General features: G+C 36.0%; 1 long non-coding RNA gene across 1 annotated transcript; it reads left to right on the top strand.

Annotated features, from left to right (window-relative positions):
* Positions 1-263: 263 nt before the first annotated feature.
* Positions 264-2,688, top strand: LOC141609106 (uncharacterized). The gene is made up of 2 exons (XR_012527212.1): positions 264-410; positions 2,095-2,688. It is a non-coding gene; the product is annotated as an uncharacterized LOC141609106 (long non-coding RNA).
* The last annotated feature ends 15,714 nt before the right edge of the window (positions 2,689-18,402 follow it).

Here is an 18,402-nt window from a genome sequence, read left to right as displayed (position 1 = left end):
TATATATATATATATATATATATATATATATATATATATATATATATATATATATATATATATATATATATATATATATAGGAATGAGATCATGTGAGTATACCTCATATATTTGAGGATTGAGGATTAGTGTAGGCCGTCCGATCAGAGAGATCCAATGGCTAGAGACTCACGCGTGTTTTTAAGGGCAATATAGTAATTCTGTTTAATTATATAATCCTCGACATAAGCTTTCTGCTTCATATTTCACTCATCCATTTCTCTCTCTAACTTCTCTCCTACCAAAACTCTCTGATTTCTCTAAATCACTCATGCGTGACATGATCGATGTTCGTCTCCTCGCTCTCTTCTTCGTCACATTCCATTTTCCATCAACAAAATTTATTATTGTCTTGCACTTACAATTTCAGGTTTGTTTCAATTTATTCCTCTTTTGATTTTGTTAACAATTAATTTTTTAGGATGATAATGTTTTCTCGTAAGTATTCTTGATGGAGTTTTGTTGTCATTCTCAATTTTATAGCTACTCATCATGATATTCATGCTTTAACTGTTGTCTACCTTAAATCTAGGTTTAATTAGGTTCTCATATGATTTATTGGTCGCCTCGCTTATAAATCTAGGTTTAATTCTAATATGTTACGAATTTGTTATAACTTTACTATTTTTGCCTGATTTATGTTCAATTGCACCTATTTCTATGATTTTTTTCGTTTTCGATTAGAATGTTTCATATTGTCCGGTTGTTATTTGATTGCAGTTTTTCTTCAATTAGTTCTTATCACTAATTTCCCTAAATTATGTGCGCACTACTTGAAATTTTTTGTCTTCTTGTTCTCCTCTTCATCTTCTACAACTTTCAATCAACAACTTCATTATTTCCTTATTTCAATCTCACGTTTTCAATCCGTCTTTGAATGCTTTCTGAGCACTCAATCTGGAATTAGATTGTGATGATTGCGAGAGCTCATGTACTAGAATCGATTGGTGTGAATATAAGTATGAGAAAAAGAAGTTAGTTATTCTTTGGCGAAAATGGTTTCTTGGTGTGATATTGTACAAGTATAACCCGTGATATTGTTTAGTATAACTGTGATATTGTTTAATTTGGTTTGTGACGAGGATTAAATGAATTTTTACTAGTTTTATTTTGTGTCAAATATTGAACTAGATGGCGGTGTTATAGCTAGACATAATGTTATTGGAGTGTGTATTTATTGTGTCCTCTTTGAATTTATTGGCTACTCTCAATGAGTTTATTAGCTACTCTCAATGAGTTTGTTATTAGTATTGTTGATTTGAATCCTGATACTCCAAAAGAAGTTGGCCTGAAATTGAACGAGTCACTCGATCCAAATAAGGCCAACTATTGATATTCATTTTGTCCAATTATCATATATCTACCAGAGACTTCCTACAAAAGAAACTCTTCCTAAGGATCTATATCCTGTGTTTTTCTTGTTTGTTGCTACACCTAGTGTCGCGTCTATGGCTTGGGCTAATATCCAAGGTTTTTTTGATTATGGAGCTTGAATTGCTTACTTCATTGCTCTCTTCCTCTACTTCTCACTAGTAAGCACTTCTCTTCTTCTTCTTCTTCTTCTTCTTCTTCTTCTTCTTCTTCTTCTTCTTCTTCTTCTTCTTCTTCTTCTTCTTCAGTCATCACAGTTCTATTTATGCAAATCCTTTCTCATATAGTCAATTTCTTTTTATTTGTTTCAGTTAGCTGGTCGAATCACCTTCTTTTGAGGAATCAAGTAATATTATAGTTCTAGCAAAAAATTCATTTAGCAATTGTCGGTTTGGGTCCTTTCAGTTGTATTATTCACTTATCCTATCTTTTGGGTTTGGTTATGTCCCTTCAATGGTTAAGACTCGGAAAACTGGGTTTGAGTGGGGTAATTAGTAATTAAGGGTCATGAGTGCTAAGGTTTGTGTTATTTGTCTGGTAGATAATCTTAATGTTAGTTCACATTGCTGACTTTTCAGTCTTATTTATGTTCCACAGTTCAATTTTTTTTAGTTTTCCATGTTTTATTTAACCTGGCAGTACACATTTAATATCTTAGGTTAATTTCTGCGATGAAATTGCAGATTCTCATTAGCATAGTGGGCATACGCATTCTCTATGACAGGAGCAGCCATGGCGACAATCCGTTGCTCAAATGAAGCGACAAGCAAGGTCACTCAAGCTATGACAATCATTATATCTGCTATATCTACACTCAATGTAGCTTCACTTCTTGTAAAATCTTTGCTTCAGGCATTTTTATCCCGAAACCTGTTTCTTAACGACGTTTCAATAGCCATCAGCGACAGACTTCCTCAACCACACAAAAGGTGGTTTTATCTGAGAAATATCAGCTCAGATGCTAAAGACATCAAATATTACTTGAAGTTTGAAAGCAGTGAAAGCAAGGACGACTTGGAAGCGTCAACTTAGCCGCCTTTTTAAGTACTGTTGCTAGTTATATTTGTGGAAAACAAAGTTTAAATGCTTCACATACAGAGAGCCAGTGAAGTCCTCATTGTCGTAAAGACATCGAGATCAAGGTCAATAGTTGGCATATGTTACATGTATAAGTTGTTATGAAGGCTGAAATATTTGTTTTTTTTTTTTGGAGTTTGCGAATAGTGTATTGATTCCATTTTTTAATATTATTAAATAAACAATATATGTTTCCTAAAGTGTTTCATTTTTCGGTAGATAATATCACACGATTGTTTTAACAATTTCACAAGTTGTAGTAAACAATATCACACTTAATTACTAACAATATCACCTTTCATGACACAATATCAAATACATGAGTTTGAAAACAATATGACACTATTGGTTTAACAATATCACAAGATGTGATAAACAATATCACTGCACACTTTATAAGAAACAATATCAAATGATTTGGTAAACAATATCACACTACCGGCTTAATAATATCACAACACGTGGTAAACAATATCATACTTTATAAGAAACAATATCACCCTTATTGTGGTAATAATATCAAATAATTTGGTAAACAATATCAACTTATTGTGTTAATAATATCACACTCTCCTATTAACAATATCATAGATTTATATATTTATTTGCCATTTTCCAAACAGTTATAAGAAATAATATAACGACACAACAATATCACACTATCAAACTTCACAGACAATAATATCACACTTCGGCAGAAACAATATCACATTCACAAGGAATCTTGAAACCCTCCAACTTTTTGCTATTAAGAAACAATATCACAGCATATAAGATAAAATATCATTGTTGATTCTAAACAATATCACAAAATACCAGCAACAATATTAGTTTATGACAACTACATTAGATTACTATCCTTACAAAATTACACCAATCAATGTATATTCAAATAAACTTTTCTGCCAACACAATCTTAGAATACAGTTTAGTTCCTTGCTCTTCATCTACCTTTACCAATTCTTCAACCCCTATCTCTCGCAACACTCTTTTATCGTCTTTTAAATGTCTTTGCCTCTTGTCGATCATCAATATCATCTTCTCCACAATCAGCTCTTGGAGAGTTACGACGTGTGGGCATTTCAATGTTAATCTTAGGTATCTCATTAGCATCATACTTCCTCTTTATCGGAAAATCCACTTTTTTTACTTCCTCCTGAACAATATCCTCCTTCCTCTTTGTCAGAACTTCTTCTTTATTTTCCTTGTTTTTCCAATTTCTCTTCATGGTGGTCCAAAATTCCTTCTTGTTTGTTGTGAAATCTTTAACATTTTCGATCAAAGGAGTTACCCACATTCAAGGGATCAGGTGCATGAATGGGTTTATTGGCACCTACAAACATCGAAATTATACATTACATCTGACAAAAGCAATATAATTAAGAAGAGAAATCATTACAATTCAGTCACGTAGTTACTCCTACATATACAAATTGAAGTATTGAACATAAGAAACACAAATAGTCCTTCTTGTACTCTAGAAATGACCTTCTTTCATTTTGTTGACTAATTCATTGAAATTGCTCCATTACTTAATTTGACAACTTTTGGATATATATATAAATGTATCTTATACCCTTAGTCCCTTACATTTTGAGTTCAAGTAACACATGAGTGTGACATACTTAACCATTAATTTGATTCAATCTATTTTTCAATAAAAATATGCTCTACCAAAAACCAAAACGTGAAAGTATTAAAATAACATGAGAAGAATTACCTCACTTCTACTGAAATGTTCATGGAGTGCAAATGATATTCATACCAAATAGAAGTGGTACATTACTTGCAGCAAGCTAATGAATCACATTTCAAAACAAGAGGAAGCCTATAAACATGGAAATCAAATCGTACCTGATGAAACCCATGCTCATAAGTTAATTCAATCCCAAGTTCAGCTAAACAAGCGTAAACCCTTCCACCACCGCCATAAAGATGGGGATAATGTTCCAAGCAGGAACCAAAGACCCTAGCAAGCACCTTTTCAAGAGGCGCACTTACAGCAAACCCAGCTCCCCAAAATACCATCTCAAAAGAGTTTACAACATTCTGCTCAATATTGAACCCTAAATTTTACAATTACAGTTAATTTGCGATGAAAACACATACTCCAAACATTACTAGTAAAAATGCCTCACACAGTCACATATTCAGTTGCATTCTATAGAATAAAAAAAGATAAACACGAACGAACAAATAATTAATCCGAATTGAACTTCAATGTGCAGATACTAAGAAGTAAATTGCCTGAATTCAACCGCATCAAAGATTCAATTTGTTCCGAAAAAACGCAATATATTCTAAAATCAAAAGGTGTCGATGAACTAAAGTTTAATAATAACAATATGTAAAATTAAATTACTTGAATTCAACACCGCCAATGGAAAAGCTCACTAAGATCATCTTTATCAACGATATCAAATTTGTTCCTAAAAAACTTGCGAATGACAACGTCGGCGGCATCGGCGGGCTGATTAGCGACGTCAGCGAATCGAAAAAGATCATCATCGTTAATTTTAGATCATCATCGAACAAGATCATCACCTCAATTATGATCAAAACGCAATTACATCGAAGAATGATCGGTATTGCTTCGTAATTTTGAGTGATTCACCAATCTAATCCCTTGTTTCCTTCGTTTTTGATTCAGTTTAGAGAGAGAAAGTGTAGAGTAAAAAATAAAATGTTATGCGTTATGATTTTTGATCGGGAGGTCGAGGTTTTTTTTTTTTTTACATTCTTAGCGAGTGATATTGTTTAGAAGAACGAGTGATATTTCATTCGTTACTCAATCCTCAAATATTTAGGAGTTCTCACCGGATCCCGACTATATATATATATATATATATATATATATATATATATATATATATATATATAGGGGCGGGTTCAGGTACGAACTACCTTAACGTACGAACCGTACGAACCAGGTTCAACCCAGTTTTTTTTTTTTTTTCAGATACACCTTATTTACTTAATAGATACACCTCTTATTCAGATACACCTTATAACATATGTAGATACACTTTTTGCACACTAAAATTCTAGATGCACTTTTACACTTTTTTAACACTAATTTTTTTGGGAGTTTTAAGACTAACTCCGAGATACATTTTATATTATTTGCGGATACATTTTATATTATTAGTGGATACACTTTGTGTAAATTATTACAAGTTTTAACACTAACTCTCGCATGCGTTTTATATTTTTTACGGATACATTTATATTTTTTGCGGATACACATGACATTAAAGCCAGATACGCATCTTATTAACCCCAAATACGCATGTCATTAAAGTTAGATACGCATGTCATTAAAGTCAGATACGCATCTTATTAACCCCAGATACGCATGTCATTAAAGTCAGATACGCATTTCCAGATACATTAGCTAGAACCTCCGGATACACATGGTATTAATACGGGCTGTGTATCCCGTATCAATACCATGTGTATCTGGGGTGGTATTTTGTATATCCACTTCCACCACCGTCATCACCGCCCCCATCACCGCTGCCCCACCCACCGCCACCACCACCACTTGCCCCCACCACTGCCACAACCACGCTAACCCGACTAACACCACACCACTACCACCACTATCACACAAACAACATCGGCTGCATCACCCCACCAACGCGAACGCCACAACCACCACCATGACCCCTGCCCCCACTACCATCACGCTGCCGTAACAGTCACCACACCACTAACAGTCATCAAAGATCGAGAAAATCGACCAAATCTAAGCACTCAGATTTCCTGTTACCTGACGACGACAACTTCGCTGAACCTCCGACTTCGTATTCGCATCTTCACGAGCGGTAGCACAACCTCCGACCACCGTCGTATATTACCACTCATCAAATCGCCGTTCAACACACCCTACCACGAAACCCATCACAGAAGACCTCCACCAACCCCCCTCGCCATGACCGCCCAACACACTCCACATAGCACTGCCTCCGACCATCACACCAGCCACCTGCTGGTCGTACCAAATTTCCGGCGACACAACACATGGAGTCCAAGGACATCTTTCGACAACAGGACAGGTATCGGTCAATCACCATTCTCATTTCTCTTATATGGTTTCTTTAGCGGGATTTTGATTAATAAGTTGTTGCTGTACATTGTTTCCAGACAGTAGCAGTGAAGCAACTAGACCGTAATGGAGTCTAAGGAAATAAAGAGTTTCTTGTCGAGGTTCTGATGCTTAGTCTTCTTCACCATCCTAACCTTGTTAACCTTATTGGATACATGGCGATCAGCGCCACACATACCCATAAACAACAAATAGAAAACGTCGTCCCCGAGGCTACCACGACACCACCCGCTCTAAATATTATTGTACCTCCACCACAACCCAGAACTAACTCTATCAAATCCGACCACCACGCCACCATGGCTCAGTCAAGCGCCTGCACGACCACCTCAAACCTCATTTTAAATCGCCTTTTTTTCAAAAACTAAGTGATTCAAATCATAGATCTACGAAAAAAGAAGATGAATTTCAGAAAATTAACTTCATTGGTGAATTTGTTGGAGGATTTCGAATCTATTATGAGTTCATAGTTCAGCAATTAACCCGGGATTAACTTCTCGGGATTAATCGAAATAAAATCCTCGATGATCAAAAGAAGGATGTGGAGACCAGTGACCGGAGATGACCACCGACAGCCGCACACCACCAGGAAACGCCATAGACTTCGCCTGATTTTACCAAATATAAATAAGTTGTTGAACATAGGATCGACATTTTCGACGGCTTGGTAAGGCGCATAAAGGTGACGGAGGGGAATCAGGTGAGGAGATATAGATGTTTGGATCCAGAAACATGGTTTGCTGGTGATCGAAAAGACGTGTGGCCACCGGCAGGTGAAGTTTGTAGGTGGTTGGTGGGTTTTGAGTGGGAATGGGATGAGAGAAGCATTTGTTTTTTGGTGTGAATGGATAAGAGAGTAGGTGAGGGGAACTGGGAAAGTGATATGCTGACACGGGATGGGAGACTAAGTTCTAATCAGGACCCTTTATTTGTTTGATCCAATGGTATAGATGAGTTCGTACGGTTCGCACCGTAATTTGTTCGTATATATATATATATATATATATATATATATATATATATATATATATATATATATATATATATATATATATATATATATATATATACACACACATTACTCCACTACCCTTTCAAAAGCCAACTAGTAAACACGTAACATGCTCAAAATACTTCATACTCAACTACACAATTCACTTTTCATATACCACAATATTCAAGTTCTTTCATCATTCATCCAACAACTTCATAAGATTCACAGCTACAAGTACCATACACATGACATTAAACATACAACGGTTCCCAAGACACCCCCATGCATGTGACCGGCTCGAGATTGTAAGGGCCCCAGTGCGACTTCGGGACGTCTCCCAAACCTTTGCGGTTGCTCCAAACAACTCTCCTCGGTTCATTTTATTTAGACTCCCTATGTTCATTAGGTTCATTAGTTTTAGTTCCAGAATCATCTCTCTACATACCAAGGTGCCACTACCAGAACCACCCTAGCATGAGAGACCGTCACCATCTCGGTTTTCCGAGGCTAGTATATCAAAGTTACCATTCCAAAACAACATTTATTAAAGTATAATGAATTAACTATTACATGTTTCAAAACCAAATCCAAAAACAAAGTTCACTAGTACTCAAACGACTGAAACTAGAAAGGTAAATCTCATGAGAGCGGAAGCTAGACTCGAGTGATGACTCCACATCTCATCCCTGGAGCTAATAACCATCATCACTTATCACAATCTTCTCACCATCCCCGAATGGATCACCACAGATTTACAAAACAACAACGGGGTCAGTTTACTGCATAATCAATATAAGACAAGTACGATAAAATAAACAGTTGTTCACAATCCACCTCCAACTCCCAATCACATCATATAACTGACTACACACTAAAGTGTGTAGCCCTGTCAGTGGGGGACCGCAGCCTTGCCCACCAAATCCCCACTCATCAACGAGCGATAACCCTGTTCATTAATGTGCACATACCCTCTTGTGGCGGGTTCCATAGAGGGCAAAACTAGGACGTGAAGCCACTCTTGCAAGTGACTCCACTCAGCCGAGGACGCGCCTCGCGAACATCACCAACAACCATCACCACTCCAAAACCAAACTCCAATCCAACAACAACAGATAATCACAATATCAATCGTACAAAAAATTACCACATAATCTTAAATCAATTAGACAGTAAACCGAGTAGGGAAACCCTACCTTAGCACAAACTGAAATGAGACAATCAAGCAGGCTAAAATGGCTCCTCTACGAAGTCTCCACCTAACAATAATCACATAGTTCCATTTACAATATGCCAAAACCCCCCTTTTTCCCCAAATCATAAACTAGGGCAAAACCCTAAAAACAAACTGATGAAATTCATATAACCAGAGGCTTACCGACACAATCGACGCAAGGAAGGATGAACACGACTCATGAAAATCCACGCACTTGAGAGAGATTTGGAGATGATTAGAGTTACGTTGAGAGTTTAGGTTTTGTTAAGAGTGATTAAGAAACTGAAATCCACGTTTATATAATTCTAATAATCTTTAAATCAAACGCAGAAATAATACCCATCAGAATACTCGGTCGAGTATAGAGTATACTCGGCCGAGTATTCCTCGACAGTAGTATGACCAGAAACACACGACACACTTACTCGGCCGAGTAAGCCATATTCGGCCGAGTAACCAACTTATAAAATTGTAGTATTACACACACAGTGAAGTGCGTGAGGTATGTTAATATGGTAGGTCAGACACGAGGATATGGAAGAGTCGTGGACCTGAAGATATAGTAGGTCAGGCACGGTGGTGTTCGAAGTGGACCATGGTCCTGCAGACCCACGCACGGTAAGGTGCGTGAGGTATGTGTGTACGTGACGGGTGTCACGGTTGGGGGGCATGGTGATAGTGTGTTGTGGCTTGTTGTTTTATTGTATTGTCTGTTGCAGTTATTGGTAATATATGCTTCATTATATTGTTTAGTTATCCTACTCAACCTTTGGTTGACGCGTTTTCTATTTAATGACAAAATTGTCGCCTACTTTAATTGGGGTGACCTGTTATGAACCATTTAATAATTTCCGATTGAATGGAGAGCAGATTAAATAAACGGGTTGGTTTTAGCTTGGATGGTTGTTATGCTGGGATGCTTGGGGCGTGTGGAGGATTAACCTGGCGTCTTGTTACCACACACCTTAGAGTTTATTATTACACTATCTAATATTTCCTTAACGTTGTATTTAATTAATTATTCAGTTGGTTTGGAGAAATTGTAATAAGACCATTTGAGTTATTTACAATAATGTTCTTTAATTATTTAAAGTACATTTCGCATTGTTTGTCTTTTATATTCACTACCTTAGGAAACTGAGATGATAACAGTCCTACTTAACTGAGAATGTCTTGCTAAAGGCTTTTAGTTAAATGAGGGTGTTAGACTAGCATTATCCTTCATCTTTCTTTGCCAATTTCATCTTGTGAGTCTTAATTCATTCTTTTTATCTTTTCAATTGTTACCCTAACCCTAGAAATTGAGGGAAATTGGGGGTTTTATTATTTGGGTAAATTAATTGGGGATTTGGGTAATTAGATAGTTGTAATAAGGGATTATATGTATTATCTTGATGTAGGACATGATTGTGATAGCAATTACTTGGTTAATTATAGGGGAAGACTTGATGGAAGAGGAATTCTAACAAGTTGCTTGCTTTATGGGAGATTGCTAAAATGTAAGGTTTTCCTTACTCGGTTTCAATAATATGGATGTTTACATGTGATATAATTGTTGGAATTGCATGATAATGAGTAATTTTTGTAGTCTTATATTATTGTTGGAATTGCATTATAACATGATAATGGGTAATTGTTAGTAGTCTCATATTATTGATGGACTTGCATTATAACATGATAATGGGTAATTGTTGTTAGTCTCGTATTGTTGATGGAATTTGCATTATAACATGGTAATGAGAAATTGTATCTTAAATCATTGGAGTAATTGTTGGTACATGTATTCATGGTATATTGTAGATTCATGTTTAATGTGAAAGTGATATACTTGGCATATTGTGATGCATATTGGTTACATGTGATTGTTGGTGGATGTCGGTGGATGATTGGTGGATGATTGGTGGAGTTACGATTGTGTTGTGGAGTTGAGGAGACGTAAGGCGGTTCGAGAGACCGTCTTAAGCCCGCGTTGCGCCTTGGAGTTTCTCACTCCAAGGAGGACGTGCACGTTTATGACTTGAGGAGGGGGGATTTGTGTGGCGTCACGAATCTGGCAGGGGTCCGGTTAGCGCCCGGGCACGGTACTCCGTGTGCGTGGGTACTCTTTCGGACTGCGGTCCGACTGTTGGTGGTAGTGTTGCGATGCCGTCACCAGGTTGAGGTGGATGTGGAGTTGTGTTTCGAGGAGGCTTGTGATTCATGTGTTTCATTCTTGAATTGCATATTCATATTCACATGTCATCTCGTGAACATTTGTATTATTGAGACTGACGTGTGTTGGTTCTGTGTAAACTGTCACCTTCTTTAATTGTGGTGGCCTGTGATATTCCATATGACATTTTCGGTTATATGAGGAGTAGTGGATTACAGGTTTGGACTTGATGACAATCGGGATATGGGCCATGCCATTGACATTTGGAGTTTAGTGGAGTAGTCACTATAGTTGGTGTAGAATTTATTAGAGTCATTGGTTGTAGTCAAGTTACTATAATGTATAAATCACATTGTATTCTTCATTTTATATAATTCATTAAACATGGACATTAATAGATGTTACTTAATTGGAGTTTTAATGCACTACCTCGGGAAATCGAGATGGTAGCACTCCCAATTACCTTGGTCGGGTAGTTGGGGGTGTTACAAGAGTTTACGATAATGAATCAAGGAAGTCCTTTCCGATAATGTGGTTATAAGCATGATCTTGTAAAGATACTTGAGAAATCGATTAGGATGACCTCTTTATTTGATATTTGAGCGTGTAACGTTTCCCTGTTGCATAGGTTTACCTCCTCCTTGACCATAAACTCGGTCATTCATTCCGCTCTTACTCATTTCGATAAGTTTCTCTTCTGGTAATAAATCTAGCTATTAGTAGAAATTTTATGCTTGTTGATGCCGCCTCGACTTGTTACTCCCGAGACTTCAGCATGTTTCCTTTTGTTTGATGAGTGAGTGTAGATCTCGTTACCGTGATCGGTGATTGTGATGCCCAAATTATTTTCCATTTTGTTCAATTTCAATTAGTTGTTCCCAACCGTGCCCAATCTACCCTATTCCGTCAAATGTTAACGTTAAGTGCCAACATGACACGCATGGGATTTCCAACATGGCTTTTCCTTTTTTTCTCTAAACTTTTCCCTCCATTTTTTTCAATATTTTCCCTCCATAACTTCTCCATTACTTCCCTTATATAATACATTCATCCCTCAATCTTTATTTCATTAATCCTCCAATATTCTTCACCCTCCTTTTTTTGTACCTTATTTTATTTTAATTATTCATCTCACCATTTTAATGTCTTTTTCATCTAACAATTGGAGAAGGAAGAAGACAGTATATGTTTAATGCTTTGTTTATCAAGAACTAGCTATCTTTATGAAATTTATCTTGATGTTTAATGCTTTGTTTTTCATCTTTGTTGTACTAGTTGTGGTTATTAAAATGTAATGACAAAAAACTTGAATTTAATGGAAAAGAATGGTTTGTTGTTCCACTAAAAAGATGTACTATTTTATTCAATTGGAGGTTTGCATCACTTAACCAAAATAAGGTAATGTTTACAAAAGATGAAGTGGTTACCAAATTTAGATGAAGAAGATCACATAATTAAAATGGTGAGATGAATAATTAAAAGAAAATAAGGTTAAAAAAAAAAAAGAGGGTGAAGATTATTGGAGGATTAATGAAATAAAGATTGAGGAATGAATGTATTATATAAGGGAAGTAATGAAGAAGTTATGGAGGGAAAAGATTGAAAAAAAATGGAGGGAAAGTTTAGAGGAAATGAGAGGAAGAAAAGGAAAAGCCATGTTGGAAATTTCATGCGCGCCATGTTGGCACTTAACGCCAACATTTGACGGAATAGGGTAGATTGGGCACAGTTGGGAACAACTAATTGAGCTTAGGGGTACAATTACTAATCTGTGATATGCGAGGGTACAACTTAGAAAAGTGAAATATTCGGAGATACAAGAGAAAAAAAACCCAATAATATTTTATATGGTTAATATTTTTGCCAATTTTTACTTAGATGGAGTTTAGGCCATGTGTTCCCCCTGTAATTTCATTCGAGTTGGAGCAAATCACCATGTAAAAATAAAACGAACATTAACTATCTGTCTGATGCTTGGTTTGATTTCTCAACTCAACATCCAAAATAACTTACAAATGAAACAAAACATAAAAATAAGGCTGAATGATATAGACCTCATGCTCGAATACAATATTCAAAATTTAAAGATTATCACAGTTTTAATTAGTGGAAAAAATTAATTCTCAATCCTACTAGCATGTTGTACCAATAAAAATCTATTAACATGGATAATCGCTAAAGTACATTATCATCTATTATCCATGCATTTAAAAACTTTAAAGAGAGATCTTATAGCCCATAATAGTACTATAATGGATTTGCTGGCAAATTAATATAGATGATACACTGAGACTAACATTTATTAAACTTCGTAATTATGCTACTATCAAAATATGAATTTAAAGAATCTAAAGATTGAGAAGATAAATGAGTTAGTAAATCTTTTTGAAGATTACACGAAAAGGTGATTGACGTATCATCTACAATTGCATTAAAAAATATCATAAAACTAATATCCCGTGCAATAGAACCAAAACTAGTTTCTTAATCAAATCAACACATCTTTCCACCATCCTTCTTCTCTCCTAATCCTCCATCTTTTCATGTAATAAAATCTTACATTTCTCCAACTTTTACAAAATTCATCTCCTACAAAATCCATCTTTAGTTTATAAGTGTAATAAACCACTCTTCACCTTACAAACCCCAACACCCCATCTTATCTATCATCATCTATTCATTTCCCACCTCTCACCTTCCTCCTCCTACTGCCCACATATGGTCGTAGAGCAACAACCACCACGATGGCAACATTGACCAGACTTATCGCTTCCTCGAAGACGACCAAGCTCAAATGTATGGTGGAGGGAATGCGAAAGATAAGTGGCAGGGGTGCGATGGAGAGAGGGCGTCGTACGCGGCGGAAGTGGAAGCATATGAGTGTCATGAGAGAGAATGATACACGTCGGCTATGGAAGTTGTTGAAGATGGAACGATTGATGGATGGATTAAGGCTATAATTTTGCAACAGATTGGCATCCTGCGGACTGGACGACGTTAGGGGATCAAGGGGAGTGGTGGAGGTGTGAGCAGGTGTTGTGGGTGATATATATATATATATATATATATATATATATATATATATATATATATATATATATATATATATATATATATATATATATATATATATATAGAGAGAGAGAGAGAGAGAGAGAGAGAGAGTTTTTTGTAAATAACCCCCTTATATGCTCCTCTTTTTACAAATAACCCCTTATATGTCCATTTTTTGTAATAACCACCTTAATTCCTTTTTAATTCAAAAATTAACACCCAAATCGAATTACGATGAAGATTTTTATAAAACCCGATCTAATTACGACATTCCGACCTTAACTTAACTAAACTATCTAAACTACTCTTAGTAAATACACTTACCCAACCCACCCCCTCCAACTTCACTCATTCATCCCCAAATGAATTTATTACAAGAACATTGTGGAACTAATCTGCAAATTGTGGTGCTCATTCAAACCAAAGAATTCCAAAACATGATCATCAAATAACAAAGTCTCATTCCCATCATCATAAAGCCATATATTGTAAGAGTATAACTGGCAAGATTGTATGAAGCTATTGAACCGAGGCAAATCTGATAGTCTCCAAAAGCAATTGAATAACTTCTGCAAACACTTTAATCTTTCCATTCCTTCAGGGCTTCAGGTAATTTAGCCACTAAAGGCACGTAACTTAGCTCTTCACATCCGTTAAGCAAGTGTGCCCTTAAATTTACTAAATCGGAAACAGTGATGGGTAGCCTCTTAATACGAACATATGATAAATCAAGCACTTCGAGGGTTTTCATATGTACAAAGAATGAATCCGGGATTTCCTTGAGAGGATTACCACCATTTCCAATCTTGTCGCGGAATGGTTTTCAAGTACTACTCCCCTGATAAATTAGCCCTTCAACCTCTTTAATTTCTTTTGCAAGTCGGTTTTTGAGTCCATCTCTTGAAGCTTTATTTTCTTTTCTTCCACCAATGCACACCACAATTTAACTTCCCTTTTACGCTTCTTTCCCGGTTGAATCTTCAGAATTTGCATATTAGCTGCACAATGTTCTTGAAATAAATTGATTTGGGTAAAAATTTGGGAATGAATGAGTGAAGTAGGACTGTAGGAGGGTGTGGGTTGGGTGAGTGTAATTAGTAAGGGTAGTTTAGGTAGCTTAGTTAAGTTAAAGTCGGAACGTGTAATTAGATCGGGTTTATAAAAATCGTCATCGTAATTCAATTTGGGTGTTAATTTATTAATTAAAAAGGAATTAAGGTGGTTATTATAAAAAATGAACATATAAGGGGGTTATTTGTAAAAAGAGGAACATATAAGAGGGTTATTTACTAAAAACTATATATATATATATATATATATATATATATATATATATATATATATATATATATATATATATATATATATATATATATATATATATATATATATATATATATATAGAGAGAGAGAGAGAGAGAGAGAGAGAGAGAGAGAGAGAATTAGGATCACATGAGTCCATCCTATCTTTTTGAGTCCCGTGAGTCCACTTATGTATCACACGCTCTACACAAAAATATCACGATTTTTTTTATGAATAAAAAAATTATGGATAAAAAAAGTTTTTTTTTTTTCTGAGCTGTGATATTGGTTAGTATAACCTGTGATATTGTATCTTAGTCTGTGAGTCCAATAAAAGAGTACCACAAGTTATACAAAACAATATCACACCTTACAATAAACAATATCACTGGTTGTACTAAACAATATCACGGGTTATACTATATAATATCACACCACTGAACCTAACTTCGCCTTTCACTCCGCCTTTCACCATCTAAATTTCACTTCACACTAATATTGCATGGTTTTCTTGTAGTATGGATCCGTTTACACAATCTTTGTGTAAAGTCGCCTTACACAAGAATACTTGTTGTCTTTGTTAGTATTCTAATAGATTTATATATACTCATTTAATCTTGGTTTTCCCATTTGTTTATGTTGTATTTGGATCTGTACTCCTGTATTTGGGTTGCTCAAAAACAGGAGCGATAAAGGAAGGCTGCAAAACTGGACATCGAAAGTTTCTTCCTCACGTTCACTGGTATACATCTTCTCTTCCTGGATTTTATTACAGGTATTCTCTCCCTCTTTCTTCATCTTACTCTATATGTTTCTCTTGGTTATTTAATGAATTTACAATTAGCTTCCTTATGATTCAATTAACTTATTTCATGAATTTACAATTAGTACTTAATTTAATTGATTCATCGGATTCATTATATGCTGAAGTCAACTAAGCTAAATCATCTTCAGAATTGGTAGCAACGTTGCGTCACTCGGTTTTCAGGTCCAGATTTTGTATTAATTAGCTATATCATCAATTCAATTGCAATGAATCAACCAATCAGACTGTTTTTTTTAGGACGGCAATGGGATATGAGCAATCAAAAAGGAGAGTGAGTTATAATGATACTTGGAACATTTTATCTCCTCTATGTCAAAATGACGGACCTGGAATCATCTACTTCTCATTATTTAAAAATAATATTGGGAATTTAGGTGCTAATGCCTGGATAGTACTCATTTTCAGGTTTCCTTGTTAGTTGAAGATCATTATTTGATCAGTTCTTCAGTGCATAAGCTTGCTTTGGGTGACTTTGTTTTTGTTTTTTGTTTTTTTTGTTTTCTGTTCCAGTATATATGGGTTGATCAAAGATGCTATGCATCTTTCTTCCTGTTGACTCCAGGGACAATGAAAAGCTATTAAAGCAGCTCAATACCGGTATATATGGGTTTGGAGGTAGGAAACGGAATATGAACAGTTATTGTGCAAGTAAGGGATTCTTGCGTTCATGTTGTGCGGATAGGCTTATTGTTTGGTTTAAAAATTAACAAGTGACATTCTTGTGTACAGCGTGTGATATATAAAGTGGACTCATGAGACTCAAAAATATAGAAGGACTCACCGGATTTTGGCTATATATATATATATATATATATATATATATATATATATATATATATATATATATATATATATATATATATATAGTGTAAGGATCATATAAGTCCTTATAGTAAGTGTGAGTCCATAAGTCTCATTGCATACCCTTGGATGTTGTATATGGATGGCTGAGATTATGATGGAAAACCCACTAACTGTAATACTCCGTATTTATGAGTCTTGGGGTACTCTATCGAGTAGGCCTTACTCTGTCGAGTAAGGGAGTTTTGCGAAATAAAATAGTTTCTGACCTGTTGGGTACTCGATCCAGTAACTAGGGTACTCGATCGAGTAAGGGGGCACTCGATCGAGCACCTTAGCTACTCGATCGAGTAGCCGGTTTACGGGGGCTGTTTTGTCGGGTTTTGTTAATAATGCGATTAAAGTATAAAACACTTCCGTCATTGTTTCTAAATCACTTTTCAAAACCTAATCACTGTGAGAAGAGAAAGCAAACTTCGTTCATCACCTTAATCGCATTGTTAGCAAATCCCGGAGCTTGGAAGGTCGGATTTCACCTTTCTTTACATCGTTGTGATCCTTGCGTCGAGGGTAAGACCTTTATACCATTTTTATTATATTTCTCCAAAGTTAGTTAAACCCTAATATTGGGAATTGGGGATTTTGTTGTGTCATGTGCATAGTAGTGATTATGTGTTTGTATAATTAGGTAGGGTTTCCTTACTCAGTATTACTTACATAATGTGTGGTGATTGTGCTATAATTAGTGTAATTGGTTGATTCAGACGGTTGTTGATATCGTGATTGTGATTGTTTGTCTGTGGTTCTCGAGATGCGTTCTCGGCTGAGTGGAGTCACTTGCGGGAGTGGCTTCACGCCCTAGTTTCGCCCTTCGTGGAACCCGCCACGGAAGGGGATGTGCACATTAATGGGACAGGGTTATCGCTCGGTATGATGAGCGGGGCTTAGGTGGGAACGGTTGCGGTCCCCCACTGGTGGCTGGTCCGGTGGGGGTCGGTGACGGAGATGGAGTGGAGTGCCCGATTGTGTATGATTGATTGAGATGTTTTGTTCTGTATCTTGTTGATTATATCACTTGTGTAAATAAATCGACCCGGTTTAATGTTTTCAAAACCTGCGGTGATCCATTCGGGGATGGTGAGCAGATATTGAGCAGGTATGAGATGAGTACTTGGATTGCTGGGATGGCCACGATATGATGATAGAAGTCTTCCGCTGTAGCTTAGTATTTCCATAACATTTCGATTAGATCGAAATGATCAGTTTGAGAACATGTATTTGTACTTTTGGTTTTGGTTTCGAGATTGTAACCTTTCACTAAGTAATTCTATTTAAATGTTATTTCTTCATTGTTTATTTGATTATCATTGCCTCGGGTAACCGAGATGGTAACGTCCTTATACCTGGGTGGTCCTGGTAAGGCACTTGGAGTATGGGGTGTTACAAAATGGTATCAGAGCGACG

This window comes from Silene latifolia, chromosome 10, assembly GCF_048544455.1.
Source record: "Silene latifolia isolate original U9 population chromosome 10, ASM4854445v1, whole genome shotgun sequence".
Classification (NCBI taxonomy): Eukaryota; Viridiplantae; Streptophyta; class Magnoliopsida; order Caryophyllales; family Caryophyllaceae; genus Silene; species Silene latifolia.
This window is presented reverse-complemented; position numbering and strand designations above follow the sequence as displayed.